We start from the raw sequence: 17,805 nt of genomic DNA on the forward strand, positions 1-17,805 counted from the left end.
TTCCAGTGGGTTGCTAATTGGACAAATAGAAGATTGGTCAGTGCACCAAGCATTCCACATATCTTGCTGTTGAGCATCCACGAACAAATTTCAACTCTTTTCCTTCTTGTTTTCGTGAACCTCTACAGACCACGACTCCTGAAGCTTCTTCACAATCTCCCACTTGATGATGTCGGAAACTTCTCAATGAATGCCAAATCTTCCATGGGTGGTCATTCTCTCTGTTTCTGCTCTTCAGTTTGTTCCCAAATAGTTTGCCACCAAGATACAAGTTTCTGCTGCTTCAACAAGAAGAGGAAACAGTCCACCACATAGAGCATGCATCACGATGGTGATATGTTTCTGCCATTGTGGGATGAAATTCTTGTGAAAAGTGGCTTTGATTATGAGAAATTCCAACTCTTCAATGGAAAAGGGAACTTTGCAAACATCCATTGAATTTTCCTCTTCTTGACAATGCCATTTCCTTCATTTTTAGCCTCTTATGATGCTTGTTGATGGCAAGTTTCCCCGGCTGCACACCAAAAACATGGAGCCCCAAGAGGAACACCAAGGAAAAGGGAATTCTATTGTAAGAAAATCTATCTTGTAACATCAACAAGCTTTTATTTCATTCTTTTGATGACCAAAACAAAGAAAACAACAAATCTTCACGCAGCATCATAATAGATATCTCCCACGGATTTGATAGAATCAACCATAATCTTTAACATCTTCATAGAATCCATCAATATAACAAAGAACACAAAAGAATACACCATCTTTGAATGAAAATCAATCACATAATATTCATCTTCAATGTCTTCATAGTTCTCTCTCTCAATCTCTCATATACAGTTACACTATTTTGATAGAATTGACTATCTCTGACTCTCTCTCTCTCTCTCTCTCTCTCTCTCAATAGTACATCATCTCCTCACTAAAATACTCTCATAATTATTCTCAATAATCCTTCTTAGGTCGTGGATGCACCTCCCAAGAGGTATGTCTAATATGAAGAGTCACCAGAGCCACTACAGTGTCTTTTCACAGCTCACTATTGTCAATGTCACTTCAGTCTTCTCTTCAGTCTTCAGCAACTGCTTCTTCCATTTGTTTTAGCTCTTTTGAACTTAGATTCATCATTTCCAAAGGTTAGAAAACTTTCCCAAAGTCACACATACATTCTACAAAACACTTACAAAAGGTCTACAGAATAGTTATAGTACAGTACCAAAGCAGCTATAGTACAGTTATAGTACAGAGACAGAGCAGAGATAGAGGCTCTACAGAAGGTCTAAAGAGGGTTACAAAACCTCATACTCATACTCAAACCATTCCAAACTATCAAAAACAATTCAATAAGCTTTCAAAATATCTCAATTTTCATCAATCATCAATCCATACTTCATACAGAAGAAAATCAGAACAAAACAGAAGCTATACAGAAGGTATACAGAACTAATCAAAACCTCAACAGAACCTATCAGAACATCACAGAGCTTCATATCTCCACTAAGAATCATCATGAACTTCCAAAACATAATCAATATCATCCAAAACACTCTCAAATACTTCCATTAACAACCATACATCACTCTAAATCCATAAAAAATCAATCATTCAGACCTCAAAAACAAAAAAAATCAGTCAAAAATTCAGTCTTTTTCCACTCTCAATAGTTTTTGACCATACATCAATTCTGCATGCATATATCTTGTAACAACACTATGAGTTGTTCTTTCGGCCCATAAAGCATAAGGTAGTAATCGTGGCCACTCTTTTACCTTCTCTCCACATGCTTTTGCCAATGCCTTCACAATATGTGGGTGACCTCTTTCACTTTTTCCATTTCCTTCAAGGTTATAGGCTGAAGTTAAAGCAAGCTTTATCCCCAATCGTACAAAGAAATCATGAGCTTCATCTGCATCCAACTCACTCCTATCTGCTGTAATTTTTCCCACACAGCCATATCGACAAAAGATCTCTTCTAAGAGAAAATTACACAGAGCATTTGTTGTCTTAGTACGTAAAGTTTTCCCTTCCACTTGATTAGTCAAGTTTTCATGAGCAAGCACAAGATACCTCATTTGCCAAAGACCTGTAGGCATTGTGACTAAATCCACCACCCACTTAAAATGAAGAGACAATGGATATGTGGGTTGCAATCCATCCCGATGTCTCACAAATGAATACATTTGACATGTTATACATGTTTCCACAAAGTGAGCAACATCCTTATACACACCTTGCCACCAATATCTTTCTTTGATCTTTGTACAAGTACCCCAAACACCTCTATGACCAGCCCACAAGCTTTCATGAAATTCTTGCATTACTTTTACTTGTGAAGCTCAGTCACCCAAAACTCGCAATGGCATACCCTGTTTCTTTTTAGCATGTTTCCATAAGTATCCATCTTTTTTTAAAAACCCATATGCTTTCCTCTTGATTTTCTTAAACTCCTCATCTGACCATTCATCTCTCTTTGTTAATGTACTAATGTGTTGACCGATTCTCAGCCACTCTCCTATATACTTGTCTTCCAGAAACACTTCTACACAAGATACAAAACATCTAAAGTGTCTTCTCTTTATTATCTAAGATTTTATTAATGTTGTAGCAACACCTTGAATTGCTAAATTCACTCTTGCAACATCATTTTCAGCCATAAGAAAGTAATCTTCTTCCTCCTCATCCATCATCCCATCTTCATTCTCATAGCGTGCTCGAGATAACATGTCTGCCACTAGGTTATCTCTTCCTGCAATATGCTGAAATTCAAGGTTCAAATATTTGATGTATGCAATCCACCAGAGCATAGCAATGTTCGGGGTAGCACAGCTAGTAATCATACCCAATATCGACAAGCAATCAGTCTCAATGACAACATGAGCACCCATAAAATACTCCTTATCACATTTAAGGGCTATCATAATTCCCCATAATTCTCTTTTTACCTGTGGATATCTTCTCTGTCGTTCAGTCAATACTTTTGCACCAAAGCATATTGCATATCTTTGCCCTTCCTCATCATCTTACCCAATTGCCCATCCAATCCTAATTGGGCTTGTATCAACAGTAATAATGATAGGCTTTCCATGTGAATAGTCAGCCTTTCTCAATGTAGGAGCAGATTTTAAGAGTTGCTTCAATTTCTTCATTACTTTCTGATGCTTCCTTTCCCAATGAAATCTCTGACCTTTCCTCAGAAGTTGATATAGAGCATCGGCTACATGTGCAAAGTGAGGAATCCATATCAAATAGAACACACATGCTCCCAAGAATCTATGCACCTCTGATATATTCTTGCATACATCTTGCATTCTATCAATCCCATCTATTTTTGCTGGTGATGGACTTTGCCCATAGGTCCCACACATATGCCCAACAATCAAAACCTCTTCAACTCCAAAGACAGACTTTTGTCTAGAAAGAGTTAAATGCACCTCTTCTAGATGCATCAAAATCCTCTCACAATCCACAATATGGTCTACAACAAACTGTCTACACCCATAAGTATCCATCTCTTCATTCTTTTCATCCACTGCACACCCTTTGATTGGAACATCATCCAAGAAGGGCATTGTCAATTGTGGTATAAAATCCCTGAGTACCCTATTCATAGCATTTGTCATGTGTGCCACTGAGTTTGTTGCACCCTGTGGGAGAGTACACATCCGTACTAACCCCAAGGGAGTCTTCATGGTTGTGATATCCCTACTTTCAATTGCAAGCTGAAACTGATCATAACCCAAGTAAAGATTACCCAAAGAATAGATCGCTTTGCCTACAAAAGCCTCTTCAAATTCATCAACCACATGACCTATACCCACATTTCTTATGATCACTTTATTGACCGATTGCATGTCTTGAATAAATCTCAAAGCCCCATTCTTTTTGGGCATAGTAAACCAATGATTTGAGTACAGGGCTCAAGAAGGCTCCAAGATCTTCATGCAAATCTTTTCATTTAGCAAATCCATCAGCTTTACCAAGTAAGCTTTAGGCACTCGAATAGGCTTCAAGTTCCATGGTACATGTGGCACAGTAAATATGACCATAGGAGAGACAACATTTGGATCCACACAACCTATTTCACTTGGCTGAAATGCAAATGCCTTCCCATGTCTAGCCAACATCCACATAAAACAGTCTCCCTCAGGAGGCAAAAGAAACCCTTCTACACCAACTTTCAATTCCTGTAATGTTTCATATGTAAACTGATGACCTATATCTTTAGGATCCCGTAAGCTTGGCTGCCTTGACACTTTTTCATACATACCCTCACTCTCTGGTGGAAGTGGCAAAGCAATTGGTTTCGTCTTTTTGCCAACTGTCTTATACTTTGTCTCCACAAGTGCTTCAGGCCATTGTAATCCTTCCTTCTGAGCAAACAATGCTATAACATCATACATATCCAAAGAACATACTGACAACACTCTGTTTTCAGCCTCATTTTTTGCATGTATAGTTGTTGAAATTTTAGCCATAGAGTTAGTAATATTCAGCCCATAAAAGATGCCTGAAATGCCATCATTTTCAGCTAACAACCCCAATGCTCTCAGTTTCTTAGTAGCCCATTTCATAGATATATGTGTTCAGCCCTACACATAGCTTCCATAGGCTTAAACCAACATGAATTGTTTGCTGTAAACTCAGAATTACCAATAGTAAATACATGCTTCATTTCATCAAGAGGCGAGTACACCCACTAAACAGCACTATTGTAGCCTCGCATTACGGCAATGCTTAATGAAAATCCATGTCTTTGAATTCCCTTGTATTTGGAACCAAAGGAGACTCTCAAAGTGTATCACAATTTCTAGGATGATTAACACAAACAATAAGAAATTGGACTACTTTCCTCCCATGCTTGCTTCTGACTCTTGCATAAGTAGAACTATCATCAAGCACATTTATTTCCATATGTTCTTCTGACGACCTTTCACATCCGTTTCACCAATGTCGGAGGGGTTTTTGTCGAAAGGTCGAATCCACCGGGGATCAGAGGTAGAAGGAAGTAGAGATAGGAGATGGAAGAGAAGAAAGAGAATACACAAGTGGTAAACATGACAAAGACAAAGCACAATAATATTGAATCAATATGTATTGAAAGAACCTGGAATCTTTGCACTACTCAGAAGCAATCTCCAGGCATTAGTTCTCCTGGAGCTCCTTCGTAGACCAAAAACGTGGATTAGAAAAATTAGCTCATTCTCTGCTGCCCAGAATCCAAATCTGATGGCTCAGTTGGCTTCGAAAGGGGGGTAAAACCTTAGGACACCTGGTCACGGATCTCCCAGATCACTCTTTCTTTCTCTTCTAGTTCAAACTGCAGTTTTCAGCCTGTTTACAGCAATTGCGACACGTGCGATTTCATTAATATGTCCTTCTTGTGAAAATTCCCTAATTGGCTGAAAAAGCAACTTGCTTTTTGCATACCATCCTAATTTAGAAGCTTTTCTAACTTTTTCATATTTTTACAATAAATAATATCAGATATAGACTAAAATTATCCAAAAATCTAGTATTTTTGGATAACCCATGCAACTCACACTAATAGTAATGACTTAGATCACATTTACTCTCTAGACCAATAAAGAAGTCGGATGATGATGGATTCCATACTTTTTCACACTGTGTCCTCATAAATCATGACATCGTGGTGCTCCATTTTGGTCTACAAATTGTACCAATTTATCATTTGCTAGATGTCGATTGGGAAGTCCCCCAAGTCAAGCTCACCATTTTTAGAATTGGTGTTGGATCCTGACGTTTTGTTGGTCTCTTGGGCTACTAGAGTGTTGATCAAGCTGATCAACTCAGGTAAGATTGAGTCCCTAATCATGTCAGTTCCTTGTTCTCTCCAAGAGGCTTGCTCTAGGGCTTAGTATCCTCTGTCATACATTCAAGATTCGAGGGTCTTCTCTTATTAGTGGATTCATTCAGTTTTTCTTATGTTGCATATGAGTTCCTTATTATTTAAGACAATTGTCAATTTTAAGTGCACTCAAGTTATTGTGGGATGCTTCCTCTCATGCAGGGTGCGAAATCACGCTTTTAGCTCTTTAGGTGCACTTCACGTGATTATTTATGCAATCTGTGACTGTGATGAAAGAAATTGGTGTAACACACACTTTCCCAGTCCACTCCTATAGCATGTGGTGGTCACTCTAATAGGTTTGTTTGGGTCCTTTAAGAAATTTTGGATGGGTGGTTTGAGAGGTTGTATTTGCAGTCACTTCCTAGGCTACTAAGTCACAATTTTTGGAGTTTGGAGGCTCTATGAGCCTTTCAATGTGTCTAGAGACCTATAGGGTTGTTACTTAGATCCGGGTTTGTCTAGTCTAGGGTATGCTGGTTTTGTCAGCTCTCAAGTTTTATTTTTAATGTCCAAGTATTAGTCATTTGATTGCAAAATCAAACTCTTCGATTCTAGCTCTATCAAAGTGGTCGAGTTGGATGGTTCGAGTTCGAGGGATCGAGTCGAACTATCCAGGTCTGAGTACCCAATTTTGGGCATTCGAGTGTTTTGGGTCTGAGTTGGACAGCCGTTCAAATCAGATGGTCTGATTGGCAAGTTCGAGTAGGACGGTCTGAATAGGGTGGTTCAAGTTTGGAGACTCAGATGAAAGAGGTGTTTTTGAGTGGACAAGTGGTCTAAGTGTTCAAGTGGATAAGTGGTCCAAACTTGAACCACCCTATTTCATCTGAGTCTCCAAACTTGAATCACCCTATTCAGACCGTCCTACTCATGGATCCCAAGTGTTTTTGAGTAGGACGGTCTGAATAGGGTGCCCGAGTTTGGTGACTCGGAGTCTTACTCATGGATGCTACCTACAGTTGCTTTGTAGCTGTCATGCTCTTGGGATGCTATTGAGGCATTGTCTTGGTCACCTATCTTTGGAATTTTGACTTGGTTTGATTGAGCTATTGAGCTCGTTTATCGACCTTTTGTGCCAATGGGAGCATCTTGTATGCTTGGCCGACATTGAGGAAGTTTATGCTATTTGAGCATTTTGCAAATACTTGAGACTTTGGGATCTCTTACACTTGGATGTTGCATGGTTCATGCACTGATGTCTTGGAGTTGCTTTTGACTTGAGCTTGGGCTTTGCACTCTTGTGGGCATACACCTACTGGTGTCAGGTCTTGGCAGTGTTATGTATACTTTGCCCTATTGTACAGAGGGTATGCCTACTCACTGACAGATGCTTTGTTGACATGTTTGGGTGTTTGCTTAGGGTCTTGATGACTGTTTGGTACTGATTTATGCCCGTTTATGGCTGTTCATGTCTTGGCTATCATTTATTGACTTGGTGCAATGATTTGGTCAACAGTTGACTCTCACAGTACCTTGCTATCATTTATTACAGCAAGCATATAACTCCGGACTAACATGGATTTTTCATGCTGAAATATTCTTAAATGATGTACTTTCACTAGTACTTGGTGGGCAGCAGCTTTGGTTATACTTTTCTCGCCATTTTTCTCTCGATTTCAGTGATTTTTTTGTCATTTTCTACAGTAAACAACAAGCAATTTTGAACTCTCTATAGTCTTCCAACCTGCATTATGGCGAGTTTGTCCACTGATCATGCTATTTTCAACATCATTAAGCTTGATTGTACGAATTACTCTTATTGGAAGAGCCAGATTTGGCAGGTATTGGTGCAGAAATTGCAGATCAAACCATTGAGGTTTAGCGGGCAGCTATCTGCAACTATGCCAGATGAGGAATGGTTTGAGCTTGATGAGTTATGCAAGTCCACTATTGTATTATCTCTCACAGAACATGTTCATTACAATGTATTTGAGGAAGAACAAAGTGCATGGCATTTGTGGGATAAAATCAAGAATCTCTATGACAAGAAAAGTCCAGCGAGTCAGATGTATTGGTTGAAGCAGCTTATGGATCTGCGCATGAAGGAGAATGTGACTATATTTGCTCACTTGAGCCAGTTCCATGCTATACTCAAGAACTTGACTTCGCAAGACATCACTTTCGCAGAGGATGTCACTCCTCTTTTCTTTCTTGGTACTCTTAATGAGTCATGGGATGTATTCCGCACTGCATTATGTGCCTCTACTACTACCTTGAAATTATCTCATGTTGAGAGTGCTCTTCTGCAGGAAGAGGTTAACCGTAAGAATTTGGATGCCTCTCGTGTGTCGCATGCTATGACAGTTAGAGGTAGGAATGATGGATATGGAAAGTATGGCAGTGGCAGTGGTAGTGGCCGTGGACGGGATTCTTAGAAATCTTAGTCCAAGTCTCGTGGGAAGCCACGTAGCAAATCTCGTGGCAAGAATGCAGATGTTACTTGTCACCATTGTGGAAAAAAGGGCCATATTAGGCCACAATGTCATGAATTGCGCAATGAAAGGCGCAAAGATAAGGGGAAAGACAATGTGCAGGATAAGTCTTCCTATCGCAGCATAGTGCCTGCAAAGTCCATTGTTAAAGTTGAAGAGATCAATGTTATGCAGCTTGAGGATGTTGATGATGATTATATCCTTGTAGCTTCTTCTAGTGCTTTGCAAATGATAGAGATGCACTCTATGTATGCACAGTGTTGGCTCTTGGACTCAAGTGCATCCTTTCATGTAACACCTTGCCGAGAGTTGTTTCATTCATATCGTACTATTTCAGGTTCTGTGCGCTTGGGTGATGACAGTTCTCTTGATATTGTGGGCATTGGTGATGCTAGGCTGCAATTTCCTTTTGGCAGCAATTTTGTTATGCAAGATGTACGTCATGTATTTGCTTTGACACGTAGTCTCATGTCAGCTGGACAACTTGATGACGCAGGTTATCATGTATCTTTTGGAGACTCTGCATGGAAGATCACTCGTGTCAGACTTGTGATTGCGAGAGGTGCCAAGGCTGGCAGCCTCTATCCCTTGATTATATCCGCTTCTTCCCTTGATCATGTTTTGTCTGTGGGTTCTATCCCACATGTATCTCTTTGGCATGCCTGTCAAGAATCGTGTGGTGGGGGGACTTGCTCAAGATGCTGTGCCGAACACACATAGAATGCACAAGGAGAAGCTCATTCAAGAGACAAGAAGAGAGATAGAGGCCAAAATGTTTTCTTGCTAGTTTTTTCTTCTTCTTCCACACACTTTACAATGTTCACAAAGTATAGATAAGATACAACATAAAGGAAAGTGGCCTACTAAGTCAAACAATGCATAACCGACTACACTAGTCGACTGGCGCTATAACTATGCCAGCTGTAAATAGGTATAACAACCTGAATATAATAAGTAATGAGTTAGTGGCCATGTGAGAGTCATAATGACCACCGACGTGCTAAGTATAGATGTGTGGACCCATCTAACCAGGTGGTCCATCATCAATGTCCGCATGTGTTGAGCTTGTCATCTCAACACTCCCCCTCAAGCTCAACTGCATCTCTGCAACTCCAAGTAAGCTTCGAAACTTTTGAAGCTTCTCTGTACCCAATGCCTTCATGAAGATGTCAGCTATCTGATTCTGTGTGCTGACATACACCAAGTCAATCTCACCTGCTAGTACCTTCTCTCTCATAAAGTGGTAGTGTACCTCAATATGTTTTGTACTGGCATGGAACACAGGGTTCCTAGCCAACTGTATACTACTCATGTTGTCACAATAAATGACAACTGGACCTTCCACCTACACATCTAAATCAGCCAATAACTTTTGCAGCCATACTACCTCACATGCTGCAACAACAGCACCTCTATATTCAGCCTCTGTACTCGACAAAGCAACTGTAGATTGCTTTTTGCTGCTCCAAGCAACTGCTGCACTACCAAGAGAGAACATGTATCCGTTGGTAGATCTTCTATCAGACATACTACCAGCCCAATCTTCATTTGTATATCCAAACACCTATACATCTGTACCTGCCTCATAGAAAAGTCCATAATGTAATGTGGACTTCACATATCTCAATATGCATTTGACTGCATTCAAATGTGGCTTTCTAGGTACTTGCATAAACTGACTCACAAGACCAACAGCGTAGCTCAAGTCTGGCCTTGTAATGGTCATGTAGATCAAACTCCCCACTATCCTCCTGAACATAGTAGGGTCTTCTATCTCATCCCCAACATTAGCACTCAACTTTACATTTTGCTCCAACAGGACTGAAAGTGGTTTGCATGCTGTCATACCATACTTGGACAACATATCCAAGCCATACTGTCTTTGGGACAGCCATATACCATCATCACATCTGATCACCTCAATGCCAAGGAAGTACCTTAGCTCACCTAAATCCTTCATCTCAAACTTCTTCTTCAAAAAATCCTTGACTTCAGCAATCCCACTATCACTATCACCTGTAATAATCAAGTCATCCACATAGATGACTATGATGACCAAACCTGCATCTCCCTTTCTCACATAAAGTGAGTGATCAGCATCAGAAACATAAAAGCCAATATTGACAAGATACTCTCTGATCTTGTCAGACCATGCTCTAGGTGCTTGCTTGAGCCCATAGAGCACCTTCTTCAACCTGCACACATATGTGGGATGCTCGAAATCTTCATAACCTGCTGGCTGATCCATATACACTTCTTCCTGCAAATCACCATGCAAGAAGGCATTCTTCACATCCATTTGCTGCAACCTCCAACCTTTGGCTGCTGCCAAAGCAATCACACATCTGACAGTTGCCATCCTAGCAACTGGACTGAAGGTTTATTCATAATCTATGCCATATGTCTGGGCATAGCCTTTTGCAATCAGCCTAGCTTTGTACCTACTAATAGAACCATCTGCATTGTGCTTAATCTTATAAACCCACTTACATCCAATAGCATTCTTGCCCTTCGGCAATGATACTAGATCACAAGTCTTATTGGCCTCTAATGCAGCCATCTCCTCATCCATTGCTGCATCCCAATGAGCATGACCAACAGCCTCCTCAAAACATGTGGGCTCAACATCCTCAACTAGTTTCACCATATAAGCATAATGGTGAGCTGCATAACCTTCAAAACCAAATCTTTTAATAGGGTATCTGACCCTGCTAGATCTGCGTACCACCGGATCACTCAATGGAGCCTTTACATTACTATGAGCTCTCTGTACACCTGGTGTCCTGATAGAAGGAATACCAAGCTCATCATCCAAGCTCTTTGAGCCACTGGAGTCTCCATCAAGAACTGCATCAATGCCATCTGACACTTTATTCTTTCCTTTTTCTTTACCTGTAGTGCTACTAGATGCACCTGAAGATGTAGAGGTACTCCTTAGTCTCCCAGACCAAGGACTACCAGATGATGTCTCTGGTCCACTAAGAGTTCGTGATTCTTGCTTTTCAGCCTACACATGAGTGTCATGATCATCATCATCATCCAATGCATCACCACTAGATGCATACCAACTGCTCATTTCATTAAAGATGACATCCTTGCTCACTCTGAACTTACATGTGACAGGGTTATAAGAGCAATATCCTTTCTACTCTAAGGAGCATCCAATAAAAACACATTTTTCTACCTTCGGATCAAGCTTCTTCCGTAGCTCATCTGGCACATGAACGTATGCAACACAGCCAAATACCTTCAAGTGCGATACATCAGGCTTCTTGCCAGTAAAGCATTCTTCAGGAATCATCCCATGAACTGCAACTGTGGGAGTTCTGTTCATAATACAAATAGCAATATGAACAACCTCAGACCAAAAATGCTTAGGCATATTCTTTTCAGCCATCAAGGCGCGTGCAACTTCTGCAATATGCCTGCTTTTCCTTTTTGCAACCCCATTTTGCTGTGGGGTATATCTGCATGGAAACTGTCTCTTTATCCCATGAGACCTCAGAAAATCACTGAACTCATTTGAGAGGTACTCTTCCCCTCCATCTAACCTCAAGCACTTTACTTTCAAGCCTGTTTCTCTTTCAACTACAGCCTTGAAAGTTCTAAAGTGCTCAAATGCTTCACTCTTTTCCTTCATAAAATATACCCACAGCTTTCTAGAGCAATCATCAATGAATGTGACAAAGTATGAACTACCTCCAAGAGATACATTTTGTGTAGGCCCCCAAATGTCTGTATGCACAACATCAAGGATATTTCTGCTTACATCTTTGTCATGTGAAAATGGTTGTCTTGTCTTCTTACCAAACTGACATGCTTCGCATACCTTATGAAATTCTTCAACTCTAAATATAGGCAAACATGTAACCAACCCTTTGGACTACATTAATTTCAGCCTTTGTACATTTGCATGTCCAATCCTTTTGTGCCAAATTTCAATATCTGCAACAACACCTTTTCCTTTAGCATACATAGCAGCATTCATAGTAGGAATTCTAGCATCCAGAGTAAACATACGTCCAACTCTACTTCCCTTTGCTACCAACCTGCACTTGTCATTGAAGTCTTCTACAAAGCAGCCCTTTGCATTAAATCTGACTTGCAGCCCTTGCTCAACCATCTGACCGACTGACACCAAGTTCTTTGTAATAGATGGCACATGTAATACATCTGAAAGACTCTTTGTCTTACCATCATGCAAGGACAAGGGAACTTTTCCAATGTGTGAAATTGGGTGGCATGAATCATCACCCGTGTGCATATAACTTGCATTTTGCAAATCCTGCATCTCTCCAAACCATTCTGCATGGCTGGTCATATGATTGGATGCACCTGAATCAACATACCAAACATCATCATGTGTTTCCTTCCCTGTAATAGCATTCAACATATGTTGCATAACAAACAGACGTTCATTTTTGTCTTCATTCTGTCATGAAGATGATGCATAGTTTCCTTGCTGCAACATACCACTGCGAATATCATCTTTCTTAGCATAACATTGGGCTGCAATATGACCTGTTTTGCCACAGTAGTGACACACAATACCAGAGTTGTTAGAACCTCTATTTTGCCATCCACCTCTTCCTCTAAATCTCCCCTTGCCTCTAAAGTTACCACGACCTCCTGAAACCTGCATATCGCCAAATTGTTGATTCAATCTGTTTTGCTCGTTATCACTACCACGTCCTGTACCACAGCCTCTTGAAGAGAACCTGCCACGTCCCCTTCTTGAAGTGGAGTAGAAAGCTTGGACCTGTTCACCACTTCTTTCAAATGTCTCACTCTGCATGTTGATCTCTTCAGTGATCATAAGGGAGACCAACTCATTGAAATCTGGAAATGGCTTTCTGACATATACGAAAGTTACAAAAGACTTCCAAGCCTTTTCATTGTTAAGTCTACCCAAGGTAGACAACACCAAATCATCATCATCGGGCATTGCATCAATCGCTGCCAAGGCATCTGCAATGCTCCTTACCTTCAGTGCATACTCATTGATAGACATCTTCCCTTTCTTCAATGTATTCAACTCTTGCTTGAGTTGAATCTTTTGTGCCTTTGTATTTACGGAAAACATACTTTCAAGTATGGTCCAAGCTGCATATGAATTCTCTGCATTTCTAATATGTCCCAGCATATTATTGTCAATTATTACAGATAGCCAATACATAACCTTTTTGTCTTTTGCATTCCATTCCTTCTGTGCCTTTGTCTCTTCTGCAGTTGGAGGATCACTCACCTCCGACTCCTTTTCTTCACCTGAAACAAACTCGTAGAGGCCTTTTCCAATAAGAAAGTTCGTGACATGGAACTTCCATGAAGGGCAGTTGTTCTTATCGAGCTTCTCAATGATGGGGTTTCCACTGTTCTCTGCCATTATCACAAAAATAATACCAAACAGCGGGCAAATCTTCTACAACCCTCGACCTGTAGTGCACAGCAATACACCAGACAACCTTTTTCACTGTCTGCTCAACAATACATGCAATCTGAAACCAATTTGTAGATAAACCTTGTGTTTATTCGCTGATAAACACCTTTGAACTTACAAATCTGAAATCTATAACCTGTGTACCTGTATACGGCAGACACAACTGAAATTGCAGGGTATCTCAAACTGTTATCCGCAACCTTGGGGCTCTAAAACGGGGCCTGAAACAGCCTCAAATGCCCAAAATAGCTACAGAATAGCCCTAAAGAGCTGGTCTGCAGAATACACAGCGCTCTTCGCACACACTAAATCTCACTGCAATCTGAGATTTTTTGCTCTGCCCTACTTTTGGTGCCTCCACAGGCACTATCCAAGAGAAAGAGTGGAAGAATGGGAGAGCTTCTTACCCGTGGCTTGCTTGCTTGAACCTTGCTTCTTCTCCTTCACTTTAGCCTTCGAAACCAGCCTCTCTCAGTGGCGCAGCTTTGATACCATGTCAAGAATCGCGTGGTGGGGGGACTTGCTCAAGATGCTGCGCCGAACACACAGAGAATGCATAAGGAGAAGCTCACTCAAGAGACAAGAAGAGAGATAGGGGCCAAAACGTTTTCTTGCTAGTTTTTTCTTCTTCTTCCACACACTTTACAATGTTCACAAAGTATAGATAAGATACAACATAAAGGAAAGTGGCCTACTAAGTCAAACAATGCATAACCGACTACACTAGTCGACTGGCGCTATAACTATGCCAGCGGGGTAAATAGGTGTAATAACCTGAATATAACAAGTAATGAGTCAGTGGCCATGTGAGAGTCATAATACCACTGATGTGCTAAGTATAGATGTGTGGACCCATCTAACCAGGCAGTCCATCATCAATGTCCGCATGTGTTGAGCTTGTCATCTCAACAATGCCCGTTTGGGCCATATGTCTTTGAAGAGAATGAAAATGCTTTATGGTTTGCAGTACTTACCGCCCCTTGATTATGCATGTTTTGATTCATGTGAGCATTGTCTTTATGGCAGGTAGACTAGGTCTACGCATAAGAAGTCTGGTAGGCCACGTATGAGTGAGCCCTTGGCATTGGTACATTCAGATGTTTGTGGGCCCATGCCTTGTCAGTCTACGGGTGGTGCTAAGTATTTTGTTACTTTCATAGATGATTTTTCATGGAAATTTTGGGCTTATCCCATTAAGCTGAAGTTTGATGTCTTGGTTATGTTTCAGAGATGGCTTGCATTGGTTGAGAACCAGTCTGGGTCTAGGCTAAAATACCTAAGGATAGATAATGGGGGTGAGTATGTCTCATGTGCTTTTGAGTAGTTATGTTATGAGAGGGGTATTAAGCGTCAGTTGACTGCTCCCTACACCCCCCCAGAATGGTTTGGCTGAGCGGATGAATAGAACCATCTAGGAGCGTGTACGCAGTATGCTTAGCCATGCAGGCCTACCATAGAGCTTTTGGGTTAAGGTAGTTAGTACAACTGTGCATGTCATAAACAGATCACCTTCTAGTGGTTTGGATTTCCAGGTTGCAAAGAAGGTATGGACTGGAAAACCTCCCTCTTATGCGCATCTCCGTGTCTTTGGATGTGAGGCATTTTGCCATGTGCCCAAGAACAAGAGAAGTAAGCTAGATCCTAAAAGTGTCAAATGCATTTTCCTTGGTTATGGGGATGCAGACGAGATGGGTTACCATCCCTGGGATCTGCAGGCATGGAAAGTCATCCACAGTCATGATGTAGTCTTCCATGAAGACAAGATGCATCGGCAGCCTGAGAGAGTTGTTGAGATCTGTAGGGTCATATTTCAGGAGGAGCCGAGAGCTCCCACACAGCTAGTTGGATAGCCTATGGCAGATGCTCATGGTCAGGATGTTGGACAGGTAGCTGGGCAGGTAGCAGAGCCTGCCATGAGACGGTCTACTAGAGACATACATCCACCTGATAGATTTCAGCCCTCGATGCATTATGTCTTGGTTACAGATACAGGAGAGCCTTTCACTTATGATGAGGCTATGCACAGGGGGTAATAGTCACTCCTGGAAAAGGGCTATGCAGTCTCAGATAGACTCCTTGCATAAGAATGACACTTGGAATTTGGTTTCCTTGCCTATGGGCAAGAAGGCTTTGCCATGCAAGTGGGTGTACAAGCTGAAAAGTACCCCTGGACACCCCAAGCCAGCATACAAGGCTAGATTGGTAGCAAAGGGTTTTAAGAAGGAGCATGGTGTAGACTTTGATGAGGTCTTTTCTGCTGTGGTGAAGATGACCACCTTGCATTTAGTCTTGGCTTCAGTTGCTCAGCTTGACTTGGTAGATGGATGTCAAGACAGCTTTCTTACATGGGGACTTGCATGATGAGATTTATACGGAGCAGCCTAAGGGCTTTGCACAACCTGGAAGGGAGCACCTAGTGTGAAAATTGAAAAAAAGTATTTATGGCTTGAAGCAAGCACCTAGGGAGTGGTATCATAAGTTTGATGCCTTTATGCAGTCACAGGGCTACAACAGGAGTGCTATGGATCCGTGTCTTTACACGAAGAAAGCCCGTGATCATTCTTTATTGATTTTGGTACTCTATGTGGATGATATGATAATAGCAGGGAAAGCTCATGATGAGCTAGATGCTCTTAAGTCTCAGCTCAAGAAGAGCTTTGAGATGAAAGATTTGGGACAGGCCGCTCACATACTTGGTATGCGCATTAGACGCAACAGGCATTAGGGACTCCTCTACTTGTCACAGAGGGAGTACACTCATAAAGTCCTTGAGCGCTTTCGCATGCAGGACGTTAAGCCTATTGGCTGTCCATTGCCTTCTTATGTGAAGGTATCACAGGTTGATTGTCGGCAGACAGATGAGCAGAGGGCCGAGATGGCCAATATTCCCTATGCATCCGCAATGGTGGGCAGTCTTATGTATGTCATGATCACCACTCGTCCAGATATTGCCTTTGAAGTTGGTGTTGTGGCATGCTATATGGCTACATCTGGAAAGAAGCATTGGGATGCCGTGAAGGGTATCATGAGGTACCTGAAGGGAACTACATATATGTGCATATGCTATGGCAGCCAGGATACAAGAGTCGTGGGGTACATTGACTCTGATTATGCAGGATCATGAGGTACCTGAAGGGAACTACATATATGTGCATATGCTATGGCAGCCAGGATACAAGAGTCGTGGGGTACATTGACTCTGATTATGCAGGACATGCAGATAGTAGGAAGTACACTTTCGGCTATGTATTCACCTATGCTAGAGGTGCTGTTTCTTGGATGTCCAGGGTGCAAAAATGCACAGCCCTTTCTACTACAGAGGCTGAGTATGTTGCAGCCACCACTGAGGCTTGCAAGGAGGCCATTTGGTTGGTTCATTTGGTTTCTAACCTTGGTATTGATGCTATCCCTACACTGCATTCGGATTCTATGAGTACTATTCAGTTAGCCAAGAATCCGTGCTATTCAGTTAGCCAAGAATCCGGTCTTCCATGCAAAGACGAAACACATTGAGGTGAGGTATCACTTCATATATGGTGTCATTGAGGACAAGTTTGTTGATATTGTTAAGATCTCCACTAACCAAAATCCTGCAGATCTACTCACAAAAAGCCTCTCTACAAAGCTCTTTGCCTTCCTCAGGAGGTTGATGGGCGTGGGATGAGATGACATCTTTCCTCATCCTGTTGTACATGTGTACATGTTATACTATCTTCTTCTTTTTTATTTTCACTCCTCACTAGGGCAGATTTGCCTTTAAGTGGGAGGTTGTTGGGGGTAAAGGTGCCTCTGCCTAGCTGCCCATGTATTACTACACTGACAGTCACCACCATTGCACACTGCAAGTGGCAGATGGCTGTCACCATCACTTTATTCTTTATTTTTTTAGTGATAGTTTGAATAAATGAAGGCCCAGTCACACATTGTGATGGTTGGAGTTCCCATTTCTTATCTCTCTCTTTCTTTCTCTTGCTCTCCCGCCATAGCTCTCGAGTGCAAGCTTCGATCCTTCTCACCTTTCAAAACCCACTTGCAAGGCAAGCTAGGCTATTCTTTTAAGTGCAACATTG

The sequence above is a fragment of the Lygodium microphyllum genome, chromosome 29, assembly GCF_053477565.2.
Source record: "Lygodium microphyllum isolate KBCC chromosome 29, Lygodium_microphyllum_v1.1.10, whole genome shotgun sequence".
Lineage (NCBI taxonomy): Eukaryota > Viridiplantae > Streptophyta > Polypodiopsida > Schizaeales > Lygodiaceae > Lygodium > Lygodium microphyllum.